The sequence below is a fragment of the Meles meles genome, chromosome 6 (genome assembly GCF_922984935.1).
Source record: "Meles meles chromosome 6, mMelMel3.1 paternal haplotype, whole genome shotgun sequence".
Taxonomy (NCBI): Eukaryota; Metazoa; Chordata; class Mammalia; order Carnivora; family Mustelidae; genus Meles; species Meles meles.
Genome location: NC_060071.1, coordinates 113524632 through 113550746, shown reverse-complemented (window position 1 = coordinate 113550746; position 26115 = coordinate 113524632). Strand labels below are relative to the sequence as shown.

Here is a 26115-nt window from a genome sequence, read left to right as displayed (position 1 = left end):
GTGGGTATATCACTTTCAGGATGGCCTCTAAAGCTAGCCATATACTGTCATCAGATTCCAATTAGCAAGAAGGAAGCTAGATAAGATGGAAAGAGCTTGGATTCTCGAGAGAATCCAGGCTTTAACTCTTAACCAGACTTTTTTTTTTTTTTTAAAGGGACAGAGCTGGGGCACCTGGTGGCTCAGTGGGTTAAAGCCTCTGTCTTCAGCTCCGGTCATGATCCCAGGGATCTGGGATCGAGCCCCGTATCGGGCTCTCTGCTCAGCGGGGAGCCTGCTTCCTCCTCTCTTTCTGCCTGCCTCTCTGCCTACTTGTGGTGGTCTGTCTGTCAAATAAATAAATAAAATCTTAGGGGAAAAAAAGGGACAGAGCTAGGAAAGTATGCATCTTGGAATTGTTAGAGCACAGAGTGAATGTGGAGAGAATAAAAGGAAGATGAAAATGGAAAAGCAGGAAGTGGCTAAGATGATATAACACATGGTAAAAAATCTGAATTTTATTCTGAAAGTAAGAGAAGTGAAGAGGTTATGGCCAGGAAGTTCGGATCCACCCCTTGGAAACAGAGACTGGAGTAATCTTGAAAAGTATATGACAGCCTACCCAACTGCATATACATCCATACATTTCTTCCTGCAAAACACACACACACACATAGTCTGCCCCTATGCATCAAGTCTCTTCACTTGGCAAGAACTTTCTCTGGATGGCATTACCTTAGCAATAACTATGGAGAGTCAGTGTGCTGAATGTAACAGAAGCAATCCACAGGGTTATCTGGGTTCACCTCTGGGTTATCTTTTATTCAAAGAAGGAAAATATGGAAAATGAAGGAATTAAAAACCACATTAATGACAAAAAATGTTATGAACTGAACCTACCTGAACTTAAAAAAAAAAGATAACCCCGGGCCTCAGCATTCATATTGGCTCTCCATGCTGTGAGCCAACAGGCACCAAGCTGTCCTTGGAGCCACTCACTGCATGGTAGAGCCTGGACCTCTGCCACCACCTGTGTTCCTGTCACCCAGAGTCTGGGTGTATGATTAGACCACATCCTCACGGAGTAACATATTCATTTCTTGGTCACATTTATGGAGTTTCTGAAGGGCAGTAGGGATTACTGTCAAATCTGCAGAACCTTTGTCAAAAGCTGTAACTGAGGTGGGGTAAACCTTAGAGAGCTTCCTGTCTATTGCCTCAGCGTTACTGAAGGTTTGCTGCTTCTGGTTAGGAAGTTCATTTCATTTCCTATTACTTCCAGCTTCCACTCAAAGCACTAAGACTTTCAAGTGTAGTATACTGAAACAGACTAGTATTTTTGTATCATATTCAGTTTTTAAAAATTCTTCCATAATGGTATTGGTTGTTTTTAACTAAATATTAACTAAATATTCAAGTAAACTGCCCAGATCTGTGGAAATCACATACAAGGACATGAGATTTCTTATACAGTCTAACCAATGCCACCTTAAGCCAATTGACAGAGAAACCTAAGAATTAAGGAGTGAGTCATCGCAATAGTACAGTACTGTCCTTGTGGGAAAAGGCAGCATTCGTTTTCACAATCGGTTTTTTGATGCTGGTGCAGCACCATCCACACAGATTGCTGATGACTGGTTAAGACTTTTTTTTTTTTTAAGCTATATTTATTTGAGAGAGAAAGAGCACACACATGAGCGAGCACAGGAGGAGTATGGGCACATCGAGAAGGAGACAAGACTCCTGGCTGAGTCAGAGCCCAACTGTGGGGCTCTTGGTCTCAGAAACCTGAGATCATGACCTGAGCCAAAATCAAGAGTCAGATGCTTAATCAACTGAGCCACCCAGGTGCACTGACTGGTGAAGTCTTATTAAAAAAAAAATAAAAATAAAAAATAAATTAAGCTTTGTGAAACACCTGGTTGTTGTTTTACTACTGAGTTGTGGGTCTTATGGGTCTTGACGAGCTCCAGCGCTCATCTTCCTAGCATTAACTGAAGGTGGAATGGAACACAAAAATGCAGCATGTTCATAAGATAAAAGTGGTATAGAGCTTTTAACAGCAAGCAACTTTTGTATTTTGAGAAGGACTGTCTTAAAATGTGGATGTGCTTTCAAATTCCAATGGCCATAGAAACAACTGTCACATTTAATAAAACTGGAATTCCTGATATGATGGTCTTAGAAGTGGAATTTGAGACAGGACCTAATTTGTCATTTGTATTAGCCAACATGGTGGTATGGTGACAAAGTGTAATGAAGCTTTCATAGGCAAATGAAAAGTAGTTTTACCAGGTCACAAACTTGACATAATTACCATCTCTATGTTTCAGTTACAGTCTACCATTTCAGATACTTACCGAAGATTCTTACTATGTAGCATTTAAAATGTACTTGAACGGCTTTACTACAAAGCTGTGATCACCAAGACAGAGTAGTACTGGCATAAAAACAGACACATAGACCAGTGGAACAGAGTGGAGAGCCCAGATATGGACCCTCAACTCTATGGTCAAATAATTTTCGACAAAACAGGAAAAAATATACAATGGAAAAAAGACAGTCTCTTCAATAAATGGTGCTGGGGAAACTGGACAGCTATATGTAGAAGAATGAAACTCGACCATTCTCTTACACCGTACACAAAGATAAACTTGAAATGGATAAAGACCTCAACGTGAGACAGGAATCCATCAGAGTCCTAGAGGAGAACATAGGCAGTAACCTCTTCAATATCAGTCACAGCAACTTCTTTCAAGATATGTCTCCAAAGGCCAAGGAAACAAAAGCAAAAATGAACTTTTGGGACTTCATCAAGATCAAAAGCTTCTGCACAGCAAAGGAAACAGTCCACAAAACAAAAAGGCAACCCATGGAATGGGAGAAGATATTTGCAAATGACAGTACAGACAAAAGGTTGATATCCAGGATCTATAAAGAACTCCTCAAACTCAACACACCCAAACAGATAATCATATCAAAAAATGGGCAGAAGATATGAACAGACACTTCTCCAATGAAGACATACAAATGGCTATCAGACACATGAAAAAATGCTCATCATCACTAGCCATCAGGGAGATTAAAATTAAAACCACATTGAGATATCACCTGACACCAGTTAGAATGGCCAAAATTAGCAAGACAGGAAACAACGTGTGTTGGAGAGGATGTGGAGAAAGGGGAACCCTCTTACACTGTTGGTGGGAATGCAAGTTGGTGCAGCCACTCTGGAGAACAGTGTGGAGATTCCTGAAGAAATTAAGAATAGAGCTTCCCTATGGCCCTGCAATTGCACTGCTGGGTATTTACCCCAAAGATACAGATGTAGTGAAAAGAAGAGCTATCTGTACCCCAACGTTTATAGCAGCAATGGCCATGGTCGCCAAACTGTGGAAAGAACCAAGATGCCCTTCAACAGACGAATGGGTAAGGAAGATGTAGTACATATACACGATGGAGTATTATGCCTCCATCACAAAGGATGAATACCCAACTTTTGTAGCAACATGGATGGGACTGGAAGAGATTATGCTGAGTGAAATAAATCAAGCAGAGAGAGTCAAGTATCATATGGTCTCACTTATTTGTGGAGCATAACAAAGAACATGGAGGACATGGGGACATGGAGAGGAGAAGGGAGTTGTGGGAAATTGGAAGGGGAGATGAACCATGAGAGACTATGGACTCTGAAAAACAATCTGAGGGTTTTGAAGGGGCGGGGGCGGGGTGGGAGGTTGGGGAACCAGGTGGAGGGTAATAGAGAGGGCACGTATTGCATGGAGCACTGGGTGTGGTGCAAAAACAATGAGTACTGTTACGCTGAAAATAAATAAATTAATTAAAAAAAAACCCAAAAAAAAACAAGGCAAAAAAAATGTACTTGAATGTGCTTTACCTGAAATCATACATAATTGAGTTGTAATTCTTCTTTAAAACTAGTCTCATGCTAGAATCTTATCAAAGTATTAAAAACTTAGGGATATTAGGTGCCAAAATCTCCAACACGATACTCACATATTTTCAGTACTGTACAGAATTAAAATCCTAGGAACTGTGAACATTCTAGGCCTTATGTGGTTTATTTCCTCAGTCATTTCAAACACTGAACGTACATGGTTATATGGTTATTTTCCTGCTCACTGTATGTCTGCATGTCTCATACTGTACAGTTCACATCAGGTTTGCACCATTGATTTTCAATCAAATCTTATGTTGATTGTTTAAAGCCTTTATATAAATCTCCTTTTGTGTTTTGGAAAAACCTCTATTTTGAAAATCTGCATTGTACAGAAGCACATGTCTTTAATGACACCAGACAAAAAAGCCTTAATATTAGCCTATAATTTAATGTTTGGACTTTAGGGTACAACTTAATGGGGGGATCTGAGAAGAAAGGGAGAGGATATTAAATATTTTTCATTAAATGTTGCCTTAGATGGGGCACCTGGGTGGCTCAGTGGGTTAAAGCCTCTGCCTTCAGCTCAGGTCGTGATCCCAGGGTCCTGCAGGGAGCCTGCCTCCCTTCCTCTCTCTCTGCCTGCCTCTCTGCCTACCCGTGATCTCTGTCAAATAAATAAATAAAATCTTTAAAAAAAAGTTGCCTTAGTTTTGTGCAGAACATGGAGGATATGCCCTTTAATTTACTGAATATTTTCTAAAAAGCAGAGATGCATTGTCATCATGTTTAAAATAATTTTCAACCATCAAATTTCTGAAATTTTTAGAATTTTTCTGTACATACTGGAACTTGTTGATTATTATTTTTGTCTGTACTGTGACTTTTCCCCTTATCTCCCCCCACCAAAAAAAGAAGTGGGTTTCTGCTAATAAGTTGAGCAGACATCTAATATTTTATAGGTTTTTTACATTATAATATTAAAATGTGGGTACTTAGTCATCAGTTTTACTATGTAATTGACAGAATGGTGATGTATATTAATGTTTGTTCAACAATGTATTTACCTGAGTGTGAAAGTGTGGTTATGATTCTGTGGGAGATGTAATTTATCAGCATTCACCAGTTTGTAAAATCTTAGTGTAATAGCTTAAACATCTAAATAAATAATAAATTGCAAAATACAAAATAAAATTCAGAAAGAGCTACTCTTTGCATTTCCTACAATGAAGCACCAAGTTTATTTTAAGAATTTTATTTTAACCTCCCAGGCAGAGTTTGGCCCCATGGACCTATACTCTCTAAGGTGAATGTTTTTGATCTCTTTTTCCCTATTACAACTTCCTATCCTGTCTCTTATACTGTGAATGTTTGTCTCTCTCATACCAATAGAGTAATTCTTCATAAGGTTTTATTTTTTTTTTCTTTCTGCGTTTTCTTTTGGATAGTGCATTTCTTGCTATGTCTTCAAGTTCACTAATTTTTTCTACAATGTCTAATCAGCTTTTAATTCACTACATGTTATTTTTGATCACATGCATCTATAGAGGTTTCCATCTATAGAGATTTGATTTCAACTTTTTTTTTTAGTCTTCCATGCCTGAATACCTGGAGTGTAATTATGATAACTGTTTCAATGTCTTAATCTGCTAATTCTAGCAATTGTATAGTTCAGAATCTAGTCTGATGTTTAATTTTTCTCCTCATTGTGGCTATAAGGTTTTTTCCATGGCTGGTAAATTATCATTGCATGACATTTACTGTCAATTTTACCTCAGTGGGTGCTGCATATTTTCAGTTCCTATAAATCTTGAGCTTCATTGTGAAACTCAGCTATTAGGAATACTTAGATCTTTTGGATTCTTCTTTTAAGACTTGTGAGGTTGGACCCACAGCACTGAGGCAAGACACTCTTGATTATTTTACCTGAAGCTCCATGAAGTGTGAGATTTTCCAGTCTGACAGATGGGAATGGTCACTATTCCTGGATCTCTGTGAGTGCCACGCACTGTTGTTTCCTACAACCAGTTCAGTTATCTCTGTCCTCAGTCTCCGGATCTTCCTTACATGCATAGTCTCATCAAGACTCAGCTGAAAAACTGAGGGCAATCTGAACAGGATTTTTGAAGTTCTTTGTGTTGTTCTTCTCCTGTGAACTGTAGCTTTTTTAGTTTCCTGGACTCCCAGCCTCATTTCAATTCCACCAGGCTCTGTCCTGTTTTCCTTCTTGTGGTGAACTCTCTCAAGTCAGTAAACTGGAGCATCTACAGGGCTAACCAATTTGTTGCCAGTGTCTTAGGGATCACTGCCCTGTATTACCTGGTGCCCAGTGTCTTAAAAACCATTATTTCAAATGGCAAGATGTCAAAAACAGTGAAATCTTGCCAGTTGCAACAATGTGGATGGAGCTAGAGCTCATTATGCTAACTGAAATAAGTCAGTTAGAGAAAGACAAATACCATATGATTCCACTCATATGTGGAATATATATATATATATATATATACACACACACACACACACATATATACACACATATATATATATAATTTATATATATACACCACATATTCTTTATCCATTCATCAGTCAATGGACGCTGGGCTGTTTCCGTAATTTGGCTATTGTAGACAACACTGCTATAAACACTCGGGTGCAAGTATCCCCTTGAATTAGTATTTTTATGTTCTTTGTATAAATATCTAGTAGTGTAACTGCTAGATTAGAGGATATTTCCATTTTTTAACCTTTTGAGGAACTTCCATACTGTTTTCCAGAGTAGCTGCACCAGTTTGCATTCCCACCAACAGCTGATTACTCATTTTCTTTGAAATACTTAATCCTCTGGCAATTTATTCTTGTCTTTCGGGGACACAGTTCTCTTGGTATTCCTTGAACAAGTTACTCCTTCTTAGTCTCCTTTGCTGAGTCATCCTCATGTTCCCAATTTCTAAATGTTATAGTGTCCTGGGGCTTAGTTCTAGGACATCTCCTGCTCTCTCACTACACTCCTTCCCCAGGTGATCTCATCAAGTCTCATGGTCTTATGTCTCTTTAAACACTAACTCCCAATTTGTATCTCCAGCCTCTTAAAATTTACATGTTGAAAAAGAATCTCAAGCTTAATATTTCCAAAACTGAACTTTTAATTTCCCCCCAGCCTCTGAACCTGCTACTTTTGTAAAGGAACTAACTCACCCTTTGGTGAGTTAACGGATAGAGACTATACCAGGTGGAGCTGTCACACAAAGGAAACTATTTGCAGCAAATAAGGGGATCAAAGGGGATAACTTCCAAAGTTGTGGCTCTCCGAGCAGGAGTTGGTGAGTTTCTTTTATTGAGGGTTAAGATGAATATTCAGAAAAGGGAGTTTGGTCATTGTATGGAGAGGTGGACATAAGGTTGCACATGCATCTTAAGGAAATATGCCTATACACACATTGTATGTTACATTAATGAGGTTATGCTCCTCCTTGGTTAGAGATTTTAACATTATAATGAGACAAGAGGCAGGGGCTATGGGCATGCACCCAGAGGCAATATAAACTGGCTGGAGTCTTCGCCTTGTTATCTCCCTCTCCCTTAAGGCATGCAGCCTTGCTTATTTTTGAAAGAGCACTAGGAGATTTTACCACTGATTTATTGCCTCTGATAGGCTTAGATTATTTCTGGACCTCTTAGAAACTCTAAGTTTTTGGATTCCCTATGTCCCCTTAAAATCCTTAACCATCGAAGTTTTTGCATTTCTTTGTAATTCAGACACGTCCTAAAAAGTTCTGCTAGAAGTGTGCTTTGGCAGGGGCACCTAAGTGGCTCAGCTGGTTGAGCTTCCGACTCTTGGTTTCATCTTGGGTCCTGATCTCAGGGTCATGGGATCCAGCCCTGCATTGGGCTCCGTGCTCTTGAGGAGTCAGTCCGCTTGGGATTCTCTTTCCCTCTCCCTTGGCCCCTCTCTCCATCTCTCTAAATACATAAATAAATTTTTTTAAAAAAGTATGCTTGGGCAAATTGAGCTAGTAGGGCATAGATAATAGAAAATAAAATGGTTTCTTTTGTATAACAAAAGCTATGTCTCAATTATCTGTCTCTGGGGACACCTAACTTTCTGTGTACACTTTCAGATCCATCTTCCTAGTAAATGGCAACTTTGTTCTTCTGATTGCCTAGGCCAAAGCCTTACCATCATCGTTGACCACATGTTTTGCACTTCTAATCCACCAGAAAATCTAGGCAGTTGAACTGTCTTCACCTACTTCCCTCGTATCCAAGTCATGTCACTTCTCACTTGCCTTACTGCAAGAGACTCGAACCAGTCTCTCTGCTCATAGTCTTCATAGTTTTCACATGGCTTTCGAATTACTAACTTCGAAATGTGAACCGGACTGAGTCACTCGTCTGATGCTGAACTGTCTCCCATCTCATTCATATTACGATAAAAGTCTTCACTTTAACCTTCAAGGGACTACATGACCTAATGTTACAAGGATCACCACCCTTCCTTTCTCTCTTCTCCATCTATAATGGCCTCCTTATTGTTTTTACACAGGGAAAGCTCACTCTCTCCTGCAGTTCATTGGCCACTGTGACTTGCTGTCCCTTCTTCCTGGAGTACTCTGAGATGGCTGGCTCACTCTATTATTTCTTTCAGGTCTCAGCTCAAATGTCTCATTGTCAGAGGGTCTTCCCTGGCCATCTGATATGAAAGCACATTCTCTTCCATGGTCCCTACAACCTCTCTTAGTTATTTTATTATGTTACATTTTTCTTCATAGCACATATTGTTATCTCACATATTAAGTACCCCTTTACTTCCTGCTTCTTACACTGGATTATTCCAAAAGAGCAAGGATGCTGTTTGCAGATAACGTTCCTAGTCCCAGCACACAGTAGATACTCAATAGGTATTTGTTAAGTGAATAAACGAGTAAGTGAAATTCTGCAGTTGTGGATATTTCTGATCTAGGACATTACATAATGTAGCTGCCACCAAGTGAGCCCTGATGACCAGGTAACTTTTCATGTGAGTGCAGCAGTATTTTCCGAGGTGCTCTCAAATATTCTTGAAAGATAGGTTAGTTAAGCCTTCTGTGTACATGTCTTTTGTTGTTTGTTGAAACATCAAAGGATATAAAACAAAGAATCATCATAAAGAAGGGCTTTCTCCTCATAATTCCAAGGAAAGGAAAAGCTTCTTTCAACTAAATAAGGTTTGACCTTTAAGTTTTGGGGGCTTACAGAAAGATATTATTTTCAACTATCTACTAGGGTTCTGATTAGAACAAAATGGTCCTATTCCTTCCAAAAGAGTTATTCACCTGGGCACATGATGAAAGTATTCTCTCAGTGATACAAAAATCATACATTTTTCTTGATTTCATTTCAAACAGAAAAGGATGTTTTACTTTTTCTGCTACAGAAAACAGAGCCCAGTAATCTTGACTCTATTCCTTTTATCTCCAAAAGTATTCTTTCAACTAAGGTCTTATAATTTATGAAAGATTGTTTGGATATGTGTTATTATTTTTTGGTTAATAAAAATCTCCTGCCTCAATTTTAGCAATAGGATTTTTTACCCAGACAGTATTTTACAATGTTTTAACAACAGTTCTCTGGGCTGGGAATGAGATCTAATGGATGATTTTTGCTGCATCTCACACAGAGGTGGTCCCAATAACAATGATTATTAAGGATGAAAGATGCAACTACTTATCCACAGTTTTTCACAGCTACAGGAGAATTTCCAAAGTACGAAATATTTTTGTCATTTATATATTTATAGATATGTTACTCTTTTGTAGAAACATGTATATGATAGGAGATAATCTTAGAACATATATATAGTTGAATAAGGGGCTGATTAAAATTGAAATTTAGTTCATTGTAAGGAATCATCATTTATAGTCCCATAATTACAAGTAAATGTCACTTTAATAGGGAATTATTTTACTTTTAGAAGCCCTATTTTCATCTAGTAATTTTCTCTCCATCTTAATCTTGTAAGGAAGCTAGCATAATATATTATTCCTATTATACTGATAGCAAAACAGGTTCATCCAGAAAAAGTGATTCTCCTGAAGTCATATAATTAGTCCCTGCTCTTCAGAAGTGATTATGGAACATGTTTTTCTGGTGCATAATATGCAGAAGAGGTAAGCAACAGAGGACAAGAACAGAACACTAGATGTCAGGGTCTCTAATAAATTTCAGAGCTGCCTCTCAGGCTTCAATTGTTCATCAACATTATGACCCTTTACTTTGGTAAAAACAGGGAAAACGTCTAGAAGGCCTTTCTGACTGCCTCAACAAGAGTTAATGAATTACATCAGGTAAAAACAAAAACAAACACAAAGAATTGTTGATCTGTGTAATATGAATGTTTTCTTCTCTCTAGTTCCCAATTCTTCTTCCAGGAAGGAAGCAATCTTAATTAATGAGACCACTTTTCTCAAGCTCATAGTTTATAAGCTAATGAAAGCCCCTAGATGTCTGTGTTTGATGTGTCAGACTCCCTAACACCCTGCATTACATTACACCTCCTGCTGCTCAACAAATGTGCTTTCCTGTCTGGGCCCTGAAGACCTCAGACTTTCATCACTGTGGCTCTCTGGTTTTCCTCACTGGGCTGCAGATCATCTACCCCTTACCTCTATTTTACCGTGACTAAAGTTAATGCCACACTGCTGACTGTACATCAATTAGGAGACTCGAAGGCCACTTTCTCTAAATGTCAGCTATAATGCCTCCCTCTATCATTACAGAAAGCTCTTTCTGAACAAAACTTATTTTTAGAAATGCAACATAGTGATTTTTTTTTCTGAAAGTAAAGTTTGAATTTCCATTTTATTTAGAAGCCTTAGGAACATTATGGCTGAGGAAATGCATTCTTCAGCCAAGGGACATGATCATATTGTCCTTACAGATGACAGGAGGTATTTTGCTAGAGTAAGGATAATAAAATTAGACCTGTCATTTTTGTTTAGGTATCTGAGAAGTAAACGTATGGCATGAATGATGCTGGCTCAGGCTTTTAGACCTGAGCTAAAGGAGCAACAAGACTCCATTTTTAGTGCTACCTGGCCTTAGTGCCTAATCTGGGCAAGGTCACAACCTGTTTTTCTTCAAGAAACGCATTGTAATATGTAGAGATTTTTGCATCTCAGATCTGTTCACTGTTATAATTTTCTTCTGTATCCAAGTCTCCTGAAATACAAAGTGAGTTCTAGATGACTCCCTCTTATATCTAACTCACCTTTCAGTAAACAACTACTCAGAATAATAAGTCTTGACCCTACACTACACTATAGACATTGTTTCAATATCAGGTCTGATCTGCTGGAATAAAACATAGGAATTTGCTTTCAAAAAGACTGGTGATCAAGACAGGGAAAATAAAATTAGGCAAGATTAAAAGAGAAGCCAAAGAGGGACTGAAGCCTTAGAGGGCACCCTTGTTTACATGCTTAAAAAAAAAAGAGAGAGAGAAGCTCCAAAATTTTAACCGTATAAATTTTTGCTCATCACTATTGTTTGAGCTGCTTTCATAATGAAGAGATTTTGCTATATAAACACATGATTTTTATAGTGTAAACTTTTAAATTTATTTATATCCTCTTATCTCATATCAAGGAGTCTACTCAAGTAATACAGAAATATGAAACAGGTTGGCACCTGAAGGGTAATGCCCAGTAAGCCTAATCCCCTGGTCTTGTCACACAGAATGTGTTTTAGTTCATGCCTTGTGAGTGATGCTGCTCTTTCAGGAACTGTGGCTTCTATTAAACTTCCAGGTTTCACAGGATCATGAGTTTATGTATTATAACTCTTTGTGCCTGAGTATTAGCTCACTAACCATAACATCTCCCCCATGAATGTGTGTGAATTTTATCATTTTGCAAGTGGGCATGCTTCTTTTGTTTGTTTGCCAATTCTGAGCAACAGTATTTTCAATACCATATACAACTGAGATTTTACTTAAAGGGCTGCATTTTAACTTAGGATTTTATAAAGATATCAAGTGTTGTTAGTTAGAGAAAACTAAACTCATGATGGACTCAATCACAAACACGGGAAAAAGGAACATGAGCAAATTTCTGAGTACGGATGTGCATGTATACACACATTAATACAATTGTGATAAATACACAGTGTGGGAATTCAGGTTTAACCACAAATCTCTCTTCAGCACTGCATCAATGAATCCTCCATTTTCATTGGGTAAGGGAAGTTACTTTCTTTCTCATTATCCATATACTGGTATCTGTCTTCCATTCTATCTCCAGAAGTCCAAATCAGATTCCTAACTTCCTTGCATTAGAAAATACATAACAGGGGCACCTGGGTGGCTCAGTGGGTTAAGCCTCTGCCTTCAGCTCAGGTCATGATCTCAGGGTCCTGGGATCGAGCCCTGCATCGGGCTCTCTGCTCAGCGGGGAGCCTGCTTCCTCCTCTCTCTCTACCTGCCTCTCTGCTGACTCGTGATCTCTCTCTGTCAAATAAATAAATCTTAAAAAATACATAACAACTCTAAGACTGCATACCAGTGCTTAAAGTTTAGACTTTTTAAGGACAAAATGTTTTAAAAGATCTAACTATATTTCTTTCGATAATGTGCAGATTTGAACAAATGCACCAACTTCAGGTTACAAGGCTCTCCAATACATGCTACAATGTTTCTTTTCTTTTCTTTTCTTTTCTTTTGTCAAGCATTGTGAGGGATTCATAATCCTCCCAGGTTCTTGACAGAAATAGGAAAAATACTAGTTTCACAGTTCTCAAGAGGAGAGTTACTCATTTATAAGTGCTTTTCAAAGTTATTTGCTTTATCAGCATTCTTATCTATTTCTTAATTATTTTTTCTGTCACATCCCCCCGACCAAAATGTGGTAGAGTTGGGATATACAACTGTCAAATTTGTACCTCTAGTGTGTTTTATTACCTAATCATTTTGTGAGGGGTATCAGAACTTCTTTTCTAAGCAGTTGCAACTCTCTAAATTTTTTTAAGGCATTAGAATAATTTAAGAGAGATGCCAGTCCGGTTTATGAAATCCCTGACACTGTGAGACTAGGGTAATGTCCTAAAAAATACTTCTACAGAAGTGATTTTTTTGGCACAATATTATGTTTTCTCTTCCAGTCTCTTCTAATTTGTCCTCTACTTTCATCATTTTGGAAACCCAGATAACAAAGGAGACACGGGAGCCTTCTGGTACCTATAGAACCTAAGAACTCATACATCTTTTAATAATTATAACTTTGCCAAATCAACAATAGCTAGATTACCAAGCTTCCTAGTCTATTATTTAAAAATTCCGACTTTCCTGTAGTAGAGAAGAAAAACCTGAATTCTCCTCACCTTTGTCTCCCATTTCCATACATATAACTGACCCCAAGAGTATATAACTTCTGACCCACAGAGAGGCATCCTGAGGTGCTTAATTAGAAACAAAAGGAATGATATATCCCTGTTTTATAAGCATAAGACCATTAGGCTTTAGGGAGAGAAGGAAATGTCAGATCCTTAAGAAAAAATGGAAAAGGGGCAGATTCACGTTTCCATTCTTTTTGCTATACTTCTCATCCTGTTTTACTATTAATCTTCCTATTTGACTTGAACATGATTTTCTTTGTAGTACTCATTGCAGTTTATGACTTTCATGCTCTCAAACATGGACCACTTAAAGCCTTACTCAAAAGGATCAATCCTTTCTAGAAGAGTAATATCGAGTAGGGCAGAGGCGCAAGAACCCGTCAGCTGCTATTAAAAAAAAAATCTGCTTACCTTGCAGGCCAATATTTTAGAAATATAGAAATTTTCTTACTCTGAATTCAATAGAACTGACGTGATCTACCCACATACCAAGACTAAGGCTCTACTAATGCTTTGGTGGCCGTTTCAATTATTTTCTCAAAATTCAACATGTCAGAAAAACCCATAATGACACTCACTGTGCACTTCTCACAAGAACCCCCATATCTCAATCATATGCCACTGAAAAGATTTGAGCACACAATGCTCTGTGCACATCTATAATTTATATTCCTTGCAATGAGTCACCTGTTTTCTGTCCTACAGGCATTTTCTTTGAGCACTCATCATGGCTATCCATTGAAGTTCAAGTGTTAGAGCTAATTAAAGTATTGAAGCAAAACTTCACTTTCCCAAAGTTCAAGGAATAACAAGTAGTGACTGAGAAATTCTGAATGATAAATGTGGACCTTTGAAAACATGGCCACACAGTCCATGTTTAACAAAAGGATTGTCAGAGTTCTAGTCTTGGCTGGATGCCTGGCTTTGGACAAGGAGAAAGATGTCTCTACAACATGAACTGCTAATGCATAGGATAGACTGTATCCCCATGACACAAGCTGTTTTGATTTACTTTCTTGATTTCATAGGACATGGAAGGTGCCAAAGACCAGAAATGTTTGTTGAAATAGAACCTATATCCCACCTCATGGAAATGAATGCTGTCAAAACAAGATCAGCTTCCTTTATTAATCAGTTTCATAAAGAAGGTGGAGACCATTTGATAGCTAGAACTAAATTAAAAATACTCAGGTACATTCAGAATGTATTCTGAGGGATTTACCACTAAGAGAGTCATCCAGGGTACTGATCCCTCTCTTCCTGGGATTCCGAATTAGTTAGTGCACTCAAACTTTGGTGTCTAAATCTGATTTACTGCTTCTTCCTCAGCCTTGCCCTATAATTTTCAACTCCTCTTGTTTTAGCATTGAGTTTGACCTTATTGTGTAAGTCCGGAAATTTTTCTCTTTTCTTTTTCTTCTTCTTCTTTTTTTAGTAATGCAGGTGCCTGGTTTAAGCTTTGATTGCCCTGGCATCCACTTCAAAGTCATATCCACTTCAAATTGCCAGCCCACTAGATAAAGAGACAACAGCTTCTGCCAGCCCCAGCACCTTCCCCAAGAGGCTCCTTTGTTTTAGAGATATTTGGTGATTTAGATAACTGACCATTTGTTTTTCTCTTCCTATGCTTTAAACTCCCACTCTTATGTTTTAAATTCACCAATAGTGAGCCTGTTAAACACTAGATCCCCACTCACACCTCTAATAAAGGAGAACTACAGACCCACTGTCTCCTTCTCTACCCATGACCTTGCTATGTGGTTCCACATGTATTGTGAAGTTTCCAGGGCCTGTAAATGATAAACCCCTTTTTCTTCCCAAAGCTTCCTGATGGTTATTGCTGAGGATATCCTGCAATCATAGGATGAACCCCAAGGGCCAGTCTAGCCACACATGGTTATTGATAGATTGAGATGGGCACAAAACCTCACCCTTCCTTACTTCAGATAGCTCAGACAACTCAGGCATCATCCCACTCTAGCCATCTTGGTGCTTATGTAGCCCTAGTACCACCAGATACTAAGGGATATACTAACTGAGAATACCATCTCTTTCTTTCCTTATATAAAAACCCTGTTCCTATATCATAAGCAGCATCTCTGACCTTCCAGATGTTAAAAGCAGTTGAGAAGGGATCTGAATGTCTAAAATATAGGCATTTGATTCATTTATTGTTAGCAGTTTATCCTTCGACTATCCAAGGAAAATAAGCCACATGAACTACCACCTCATAAGATTTCCAATTCTGTACTGCTAGGAGAAAATCCTCAGTCAAGCTAACCAAAAAATTAATTGGACCCAAGGATTTACTTAGACTTTAGAGTGGGTTAGTCTGTTTACAAAAATAACTTTGAATCCAGTTAAGATTAAATACAAACTTCACAAGAGAAGTTTTGTACTTTCTCACTTGAATTAAGAGATGTAGATAATGAAATTGTGACTCTGAGGATTTCTGAGGCACCTTATTTTATGGAGGTCTTTTAAATTACAAAAGAATCAAAGAGCTGAGCAATGGAGGCCTGGAAGCAGTAAGAACCCTCCAGCTGCAGTGTAAAGGCAAATGTCCAGGTACCTACTGAACTACAGAGACCAGCCAGGACAAACTTTGACAAGCAAAAAGGGGAGAACAGGACAGATATCTAAATATCTGTGTGAGCCCCCTGATGACACAAAGGAAACACATGTCAAAGTCATAGCTTGAAATCTGAAGTTGTGGAGGTCAACTGAGTACCATTTGGGGTAGGAAAATGTCCTGATTTTTGGCACTGGTTGGTATTTAACTGCTTTTCAAACTTATATTCATGAGTTGTCCTTGCACTTATTTGTATTTTTTTGAGAGTAACTTTAATGCCCAAATAAATGTCCTTTAAATATATAGTTAAAATTATTTTAATAGAGTTAAAATAGGAACAAACTAGATTAGTCCCAGTGAAACTTACCAGAATGTTGTGAAACTATTGCCAGTGAACACAGTATGAGGCTAATAATAGTACTAGTGCCCTGCTATTAAAAAAAGCTGAAAATTGAATGCTTTGGAAAGTGTAGTTGACCTGTCTTGAAAGTTGCTTATACTCCTATAACTCAAACAATTCAATCAACACTGCACAAGAAATGTTTCAACTTGGATGTATCAGGCAAGTGAAGTATGAGGACTTTTGACTTACAGTAACTCTATCCATTCATTTAGTGGAAAATTTAGTTGGCTTCCTTATGTTTTGGTCCATGCGTATTGCAAAGATTTTATATTGGCATAGACTTTTTAAAAAAAATTGTAGAAAATGCCTCTTCCCACGCCCCTATATCATTTCAACATCATTAATAGTTTCTTCTTTTATCTGTCTAGGGATAAAGACTTAGCAATATCACAAGTGGTTGTTCTGAATAAGCTTTTCATTTTAGCTGGATATCTTACTGGAAAACAGGCATTAGAGTCAGGCAACACACTGCTTATTGCGTTCTGCAGTATCAGGTTCCCTGCAAAACAATGTGTTACACACACGACTGGTTTCTCTTGTTAAGTATGCATCATCTCAGGGAAAAGACATAGTATGCGGCTCTTACAGAAACAGTGATTAGGAGCTGTTGTTGAGTTTAACTACATTTCCAAATTAGGTGTGATAATGGCTGGTACAGTAGAGCATAATATGTAGCATTTAAATCCCAGGGGAACTCAGAAGTTTGTTTCAAGTGATTAACTGTAACAATGTTGTTCACTTTTCTAGTCCATTGCCGATGGTAATGCGGAGGGTGTTACATTTAATAACCCTCCTTATGATCTTAAAGAGAAAGATGTCTAACTCAAGTACTTCCAATGGCTGTAGTTCTGCTCTGCTCTATAACAGTTTCAGTGGTATCATTCTCACAGCTTTCCTGTGAGACTTGAGAATATACTACACAGATGTTTTCTCTTTCAAACACTCATCAGGTAAACACACGTACCTGACAATTCACTGTTCTTCTTATCATTCCACTTCACCAGCTGAAGGTCTATCTGATATGAATTGTGAATTCAAATTAAGTTAATTATTAAGTGGGACAAATTAAAGAAGACAGAAAGCGATGACAAGAAACTTCTAGAAACATGTGGTCAAATGCTTCCTTCCATCCTAAGTATTTTTAGTGTGCTTTGGAGCAACAGACAACCTAATCTTGTATGGCTACACACATGGACTCATTGGAGAAAAAAAACCAAAAAACAAAAAACCTGCTTACTGTCCAGAATAGGGCAAACCATACTTTAATAAGATTGGAACTTTGCTTTTTTAACATTTCTGCTGTCTTCATTTTTTCTTGTTTTGGCAGTCTCCCTTAAATATTGATGTTTACTAGGCCATCTTCACTCATGAAATGTTAGCTGTTTGATCCAATTGACCCCCAGAATTCCAAATTACTGGATCTCTAAAGTCTTTTCCCTCTAATTACAACTTACACCCTTAACTTCTAGTCAAGGACTTGACTTTGAGATCAGGGAGCCTGTCTCTAGTGACTAGCTGTCACAAAGGAGCCAGAGGTCTGGGAGCAATCAGTTGCCCGGAGCACAAGGAGAGGTCAGAACAGTCATGAAATCCAAAGTCAGACCCAGAAAACCTGACATAAGGAAACCAAGGCCCAAAGCACTGGCATGATCCAAAGGCAATTGTGTATTGACCTAAGCATTCTTCATACTTTCTATCAGGATGGGGGAAGTCTCAAAAGGCTTCAAGTTTCATTCCTATAATCTTCTATTTATTTGATCTGGTTTGTTACACCTTTGGCCTCATTCTTTAATACTCATCCCCCTACTTTCTCTCTGGTAGATTCACTGGGCTACTACCTCTTTTTTGATGATGTCAAGCACTCTCAGCATATTCACATTTGCTGTTGCCTTCAAAAGCTTTCGTCCAGACATTGGAAGCATTCAATTTCCCATTTCTTTCAGGGCTCTGTTCCAATATCACATCCTCAATGAGGTCTTTCTTAACAACCTTATATAAAATAGAACAAACATACCACCTTCCATACCTTAGCTTGTTTCATTTTTATTCATAGAACTTATCCCTATAATATTGTATTACATCTTTAATTGTTTATAACCAAAATGTAGGTTCTATCAGGTTAAAGAATGTTTGTTGCATTTCCTATCTTATCCCCAGAACCTAAAATAAGGCCTAGCACAAAATAATAATCAAAAGAATAAATGAATAAACATTTTGAGTAGAAACAGCATGTATCTCAAAATTTAACTGAGAAGATGGAGTTATGGATACTTTTGTAAGTTCAGTGATGAAGAAAATTCTGTCCATGACTATGACTAGGATGATCATATGGTACAGTTTGCATAGGACCATCTTATACCATTGTAGTCCTAACAAATTACAGACAATGCTCCTATTTACATTCATAATATTTTGGCTTGAATAATTTAAGATCACCCTAAGTTTAATGTTTAGGGGAAGCTTGTATAAGACCAAATCATAGATAAATTTGGACAATACCGGTTTCATCCGTTTTAGATTACAAGGACCTGAAGAGACATTACATGACAATTTGGACAGTTCGTTCTGACTTGTTCTTTAACTGTTACAACAGTATGTGCCTCTACTGGAAGCTAGTCTCTAAGGTAATAACTATATCATCAAATGCTTTATGAGACAGCCAGGTAACAGGAGTGTATGGAGTGGGCAGAGAGAAAGACCACTGGAGCTGTGAGCTACACTTCCATGCCCCATCTAAAGAGGGAAGCTGCTATGCAATTATAGAAATTGTACTGCCATGTGAAAAATACAGGCCCAACAGTGCAGTCCTTACATAGCAAAAAAAAAAAAAAAAAATGGTGCAAATCTCCAAAACTATGAAATATTGTATAAACAAAATAAATCACATCTCTGTCAAGATACAGTCTGTGAGTTTATCCTAAGCCCCAAATGTGATCAAAAGATCATATAAATGTGAGATTCACTTCCCATGTCTATGAATGAGGAACTGAACTAAAAAAGAACCAGAAGAGCCACACTTCCTAACTATATTGCTGACTTTAGGATTTCAGGACTTCCTTGTGCTTATTGGCAACAAGGGATTTTACCATTTCCTTATAAGGACCTTACTCAGATGTTACAAGAATATAAGCTCAGAGTTATAATGTCTTAAAGTAAATTTGGGGGACATTTGGTACATATCTCTTGTCACATTAATGGAATGTTAAATACTAAGTAAGAAACAATCTAAAGAAGCAGCCTCAGAAGAGGAAACATACTGAGGTTGGGACTTGGAGGAAATATTAAAGAAAAGCAAGATAAGAACCAGAAAATAAGAAAATGGATCCAGGTGAAGCAACCCTACTGGGACAAGAAAGAAATTATTCAAGTGCTGAGACTTGAAGAAGCTAGTCTGTAAAGTAACAATATGGTTCCCTGATGGGTCATAGATGAAAGGGGTGACTAAGTTATAGAAAACCAATTTGCTAAACTATAAAACTCCCACGATGAGACCATTATCACCCTTATGTAATATGCATTAATTACATTAAAGCTGGCAGTTGCTCTAAAAGGCAAATAATAAAGGAAGTGCCATATTTTTTTGGTCAATTAGTAGTCAAAATGTTCAAATTCTACCAATTTGCTGATCTGCTAGCTTATCAAAAGTCAGGTTGGTGTTCCAAACACTAAAATCATGACAGATTTGAACATTAGCAACCATGTGTCAAAAGGAGATGGATTAGAATTAGAAACTATTGTATTGAATAATATTTATATAACATTAATTGTCTTGCATATCAGGTTACATGTCAAAGAGGTGTAGCATTGTCTAACTGAGGATGAAGTGGTGGAGACAAGGACGTCTGCCCAGGCTGATAGGGTAGCAACTTCAGAAGGTAGAGTTATAATGACTGAGAAACCTGTGGTTAAATAGAGAGGAAGCTGTCTCCGAAGGGGCACGTGTACCCAAATGTTTATAGCAGCAATGTCTACAATAGCCAAACTATGGAAAGAACCTAGATGTCCATCAACAGATGAATGGATAAAGAAGATGTGGTATATATACACAATGGAATACTATGCAGCCATCAAAAGAAATGAAATCATGCCATTTGCGACGACGTGGATGGAACTAGAGCGTATCATGCTTAGTGAAATAAGTCAATCGGAGAAAGACAACTATCATATGCTCTCCCTGATATGAGGACATGGAGAAGCAACATGGGGGGTTAGGGGGATAGGAGAAGAATAAATGAAACAAGATGGGATTGGGAGGGAGACAAACCATAAATGACTCTTAATCTCACAAAACAAACTGGGGGTTGCTGGGGGGATGTGGTATTGGGAGAGGGTGAGGGGGTTATGGACATTGGGGAGGGTAAGTGGTATCGTGAGTGCTGTGAAGTGTGTAAACCTGGCGATTCACAGACCTGTACCCCTGGGGATAAAAATACATTATATGTTTACAAAAAAAAAAATTTTGGAAGGGGAGGCGAACCATAAGAGACTATGGACTCTGAAAAACAACCTGAGGATTTTGAAGGGTCAGGGGTGGGAGGTTGGGGGAACAGGTGGTGGGTAATGGGGAGGGCACGTTTTGCATGGAGCACTGGGTGTTGTGCAAAAAGAATGAATACTGTTACGCTGAAAAAATAAATAAAATGGAAAAAAAATAGAGAGGAAGCTAGGAGGATGGGGTTTTCAGATCATTAGACAAATGCCAGGATATCAGAAGAGGCTGTAAGATGAAAAGACAATAGGAAGGGAGCAACTATGAAACAATAATGGACAGGCATGACACAAAAGAAAAAAAAAAACATAACAGAGAACTGGCCAGAATACAGAAAGGGACAACTAGAACCAGAGCAAGAGAGGGCATTCAATTCCTATATCTAGAAAACATCAGTTTGCTCTCACTGATCTGATGATTGGGAGAAGAACAATTTTGAGCGGAAGTTAAAATCACTGGACTGAAGTTTGGTGTCCACCCAGGATGTACCAAGCTTCAAAAAATGTTCTCCTAACCCAACAATTATGAGGAAAATCTGGAGAAACTTCAAAATCATGACTTTCCTTCAGCTTATCAAAGAGCTAATGCCACAAAACCAATCATCCTGAAGCGATTAAAGGGACAACCCTTCCAAGAAGTAAACTGCACCCCAAAACTGCCTCATTCGTGACCAAGAACAGCAAGAGGAACTTGACAAAAGGTAAGCCTGCTATCACTTGCAGGCTCCTTCTCAGAAGGCTCAACTGGTTGCTTAGAATCAGAATTAGTGTCAAATCAGGAGACTGGAAAATACAGGCTTGTAGAAATTACTGACTATAGGAAGTGGTAAACATAGCCTTGTCTGCATGTTCTACAGCTGGAGAAAAAACTTGATGCAACTGGGGAGTGCAGAAAGGCTGATCACATACAGAACACATAGGCAAAGGCACAGTGCAGCTGGTTAAGGAGTAAAAAGTTAACTCTACTTCTGGAAGAGGCAAGAAATTATTATGGGTCTAAAATCCTTTAAGTAATACCACAGAGAAATCTCCTAATTCAGTAGAAGAGGAAAGTAACTCCCAAGCAAGACCAATGGTATATAGAAGGCAGAGTTTATTGAATTCAGTTTGCTATTATTTCTTAGAGTTGTGTAATCTATATTCATGAGAAATACTAGTTTCTAATTTCTTTTTTTTTTTTATGATGTGCCTGTCTGGCTTTGACATTAGGGTGTGCTGACTTCTAATAAGTTAGGAACTACTCCATTGTCCTCTAGTTTTGAAAGAGTTTGCAGAGATCAAGATTATTTCTTTTAAATCATGTCCTGACCACTAGTTTTATCAATTGCTGAGAGAGGAGGGTTGAAGTTCCCAACTAAAATTTTAGAATTTATTTCTATTTCAGTCCTATCAATTTTTGCTTTACGTATTTTGAATGCATACATAATGCATATACAATTAGCATGAGTATACCTTGGTGAATTGATCTCTTCATTATTATTCACTGTTCTTACTTATTCTTGGAATTATTTTCTCTGAAGTCAGTATTATTGGATATTAATATAGGCACTCAGTTCATTTGTATAAGTGGGATTTTTGGCATTTATTTCCTATTATTTTATTTTTAAGCAATCTATATATTTGGATTTAAGGTGGGTCTAGTAACATCAAAACTGCCATACAGTGGGATCATATGGAATTTATCCCCAAAATGCAAGGTTGGTTTAAAAAACAATTAATGAGGGCATATGGGTGACTCAGTCAGTTAAGCATCTGCCTTCAGCTCAGGTCATGATCTGGGAGTCCTGGGATCCAGCCCCAGGCTGGGACTCCCTGCTCAGCAGAGAGCCTGCTTCTCCCTCTCTCTCTGCCCCTCTCCTCCGCTTATGCTTGTGCTCACTCGTTCTCTCTTTCTTAAATAAATAAAATCTTAAAAAAATATATTACTTGATATTTAAAAAGTAAAAGACTAAACCATATTTCAATAAACAGAAAAATAATTTGTAAAATCCATATCCATTTATGATAAAAGTTCTTATCATACTAGGAATATAAGGAAACTTCCTCACCCTGATAAAGGAAATCTATGGAAAAATCCTACAATTAACACCATAGTTAACTTATTTTTACATCAGCAAAAAACTGATTGCTATCACACTAATATCATGTAATATCCCTCCTATTCAACATTCTACTGGAGGTCTGGCCAATGAAATTATACAAAAATAAGTAAGTAGGTAGGTAGGTGGACAGATAGATAGGAAAATAAAAATAAAAAGGTTTTAATTAATAAATGATATATACAATGAAAAATTCAGAATGATCTATGAGAAGTTTTCTGAATCTAATGAATATTTTCATGAGTTTGTAGGATAAAATGTTAACATATAAAATATCAATTATATTTCTATACACCAGCAATGAAGAACTGGAAATTAAATTTGAAAATAGTACCATTTATAGTAGTACCATAACATAATTAGGAATAAATCTAAGAAAATTTGTGCAAGATTTTCATGTTGAATATTATAAAACATTGGTAAGAGAAATCATGAGGATTTGTATCAATGGAGCCCTATGACCTATTCATTGATTGAAAGACAATGTATGGTCTTGAGGTCAATTCTCCCCAAATTAATCTTTAAATAATTGTACACAGACCCAGCCCAAAATCCAAGCAAAATTTTCTGTATAAATTGACAATGGAAGATAAAAAGACCTGGAACATTCTATACACATTTCAAAAAAGAACAAAAATGATGATTTTGTACTACTTGAGTTCAAGAATATAAAGGTACAATAATCAAGAAAGTGTGGTATTTGCTTAAGAATAGACACATAAGTCAGTGGAATAGAATGAAGAGTCTAGAAATAGTTCCATCCACATATGTCACTGGATTTCCAAAACAGTGCCAAGGTAGCTCATTAAGAAATTTCAAGAAATAGTGCTATAACATTTGGGCAACCATATATAATATTTGGACATCCACTGACTCCAAACACTTAAGCCATGTATAAAAAATAACTTAAAATGGCCAAAAACTTAAGAGAGACTCAACAGAAAAATATTATGACCAGAGATGGGCCAAACATAAAAACATTTGGCTCTTTGCCTCATCTAGGTTAGTATGACATATGTGAACTTGAACTGAAACTTATTTCAAGTGTTTATCAGCATGGAAAACACTTAGGAAACACTTTGATATTGACAGAGCTTCAGTGCAGGGAAGGGGCAATAAGTTGGCAGGCAAAGATCTTGATTATTATTTATGGTCTTTCAAAGAGAAATCTCCCTCCTTTTGTTCTCCAAACTACCTCAGTCCACTGAACAGAGACTGTGTCTTTCCCCTCTACTCACTTCCAGGTCCCAAGGTATACTAATTTCCTAAAGCTGCCATAATAAAATATCACAAACTGGATAGCTTAAAATAAAAAATATATTGTCTCATAGTTCTGGAGTCTAGAAGTCTGAAATCAAGGAGTTAACAGAACCATATTTCTTTGAATACTATAAGGGAATCCTCCTGTATCTCTTCCTAGCTTCTGCTGGTATTCTAGAAATCTTTGATATTCCTTGGCTTGCAACTGCATAATTCCAGTCTCTGTCTTTGTCATCACATAGTGTTCCCCCTCCTGTCTATGTCTTCACATAGCTGTTTTTCTTGTAAGGACAGTCATATTGTATTGTACTTTCTCCAGTATGACTTCATCTAAATTAATTACATTTGCAATGACCCTCCTTCTAATTAAGGTCACATTCTGAGGTGCTGGGATATATCTTTGACACATTATTTTGGGGGAAGGGCATAATGCAATCTACAACACAAGATACAGAGAACTGGGTCTTTATTGCCCAGGAGACACTCCATTCTCACTAGTAAGTCTGAAAGGACAGTTGTCTTATAGTTCTAAACCTATTATATTAGGGATTAAAAAAGTACTCCATTTATAAAGCTGCAGGCTTTATTGCTAATATTCCTGTATGAGATTATTCTTTGTAGTGGTCTCAGTTTCTTAGTTCAGTTCCCAAATGGGACTGGGTCCTCTCTCAGTAGGTTAAAAAGCTCTTTCCTCATTCTTGTCAACTATGTCCTCCTTGGATGGTCCTGCTGCTCATATTTTACAATCAGGATATTCTGACCTATGTCTAAGACACTGCCATTCACCAGAGTTGCAGATCTGCCCTTCCCTGCATCCTCATCTGAATTTAAACATTAATGAATAAACATCAATGAAGTAAATGTTAATGAATATAATAAATTAAGAATAATGATAGAAAGACAACAACTCTCTTGACCACTTAGTGGTTTTATGCATTAAAATCCATGAGCCACAAAATAGGAGCAATACTAACTCCTATACTTATCAGTTCTCATGTTTTTCTTTGAATATGGTTTGCTGTCTCCCTGGAAGCTTTTCAGCTGGTATCAAGGAGGGCACGTATTGCATGGAGCACTGGGTGTGGTGCAAAAACAATGAATTCTGTTACCCTGAAAAGAAATTTTAAAAAAAGGTACTGGTTCCCTGGGAGCTGTCCTTGGTACTAATCTCCAACTATCCCATTCCCCTATGAAGTCTAAGACTCACAAAGTTTCACATGTACTACTTGAATGTCATGTCTAAATTAAAGATTCAGCTTTCAAAATTACCTTTTGGGCATTTTCACACAGATATCCATCACTGTATAATAAAATCTAGTAACATATCTAATCACACGATCGTATATTAAAAAAGGAAAAAAATACCTCTATACAACCCAATAGTAACATGGGTAAGAGGACAACTACAGGGTAACATTTTCAGAGTGCCAAAGTAAATTAAGTTTGAGATTATATCTATCTACCCAGACAAACAGTAATTTATATAGAACAGACATTATTCTCAGCTAAATAAGGCCTCAAAAATTTTACTTCAAAAGAAGAGTCCTCTTTGCAGACATTTTTAGTGGCAGCTCTCCAGGAAGGGAGAATTAAATCCATGAACAGACTCTGAGATGCATTAAAAGAAAGCTGAATAAATAAATAAGTGAAATTTTACTGTGTTCTAAATAAGTAAACTTCCCCATGTTATACAGTATTGATCAGGCTCTGCTGTAATAGTAAATTAACCCTTTCCACTCAGTGTCTTAATTTAGCAAAGGTCTACTTTTTCATGCTATATACATACAAAATATGGACAAAACAAAAAAATCTTCACTTTCTTTGAACACATATGGAATATTGTTTTTAAGTGACCAAATATTAGGCCACAAAAATTGTTAGTATCTTAAGGTCAACATTATACAGATTGATAAATCATAATAATGCAGTTTAATTAAAAACCAATATAACAAAGTGATAGGAAAAATATCTAATGTCTAAACGTTTAAAAAATAAGCAAAAAAAGCCCTGAACTAAGCTTTTTTTAAAAAAGATTTTATTTATTTAC

At 37.3% G+C, this 26115-nt stretch overlaps 1 pseudogene; it reads right to left on the bottom strand.

Moving 5' to 3' along the window:
• Positions 1-18134, bottom strand: part of LOC123943662 — a 37655-nt pseudogene extending 19521 nt beyond the window's left edge.
• Between the last annotated feature and the right edge of the window lie 7981 nt (positions 18135-26115).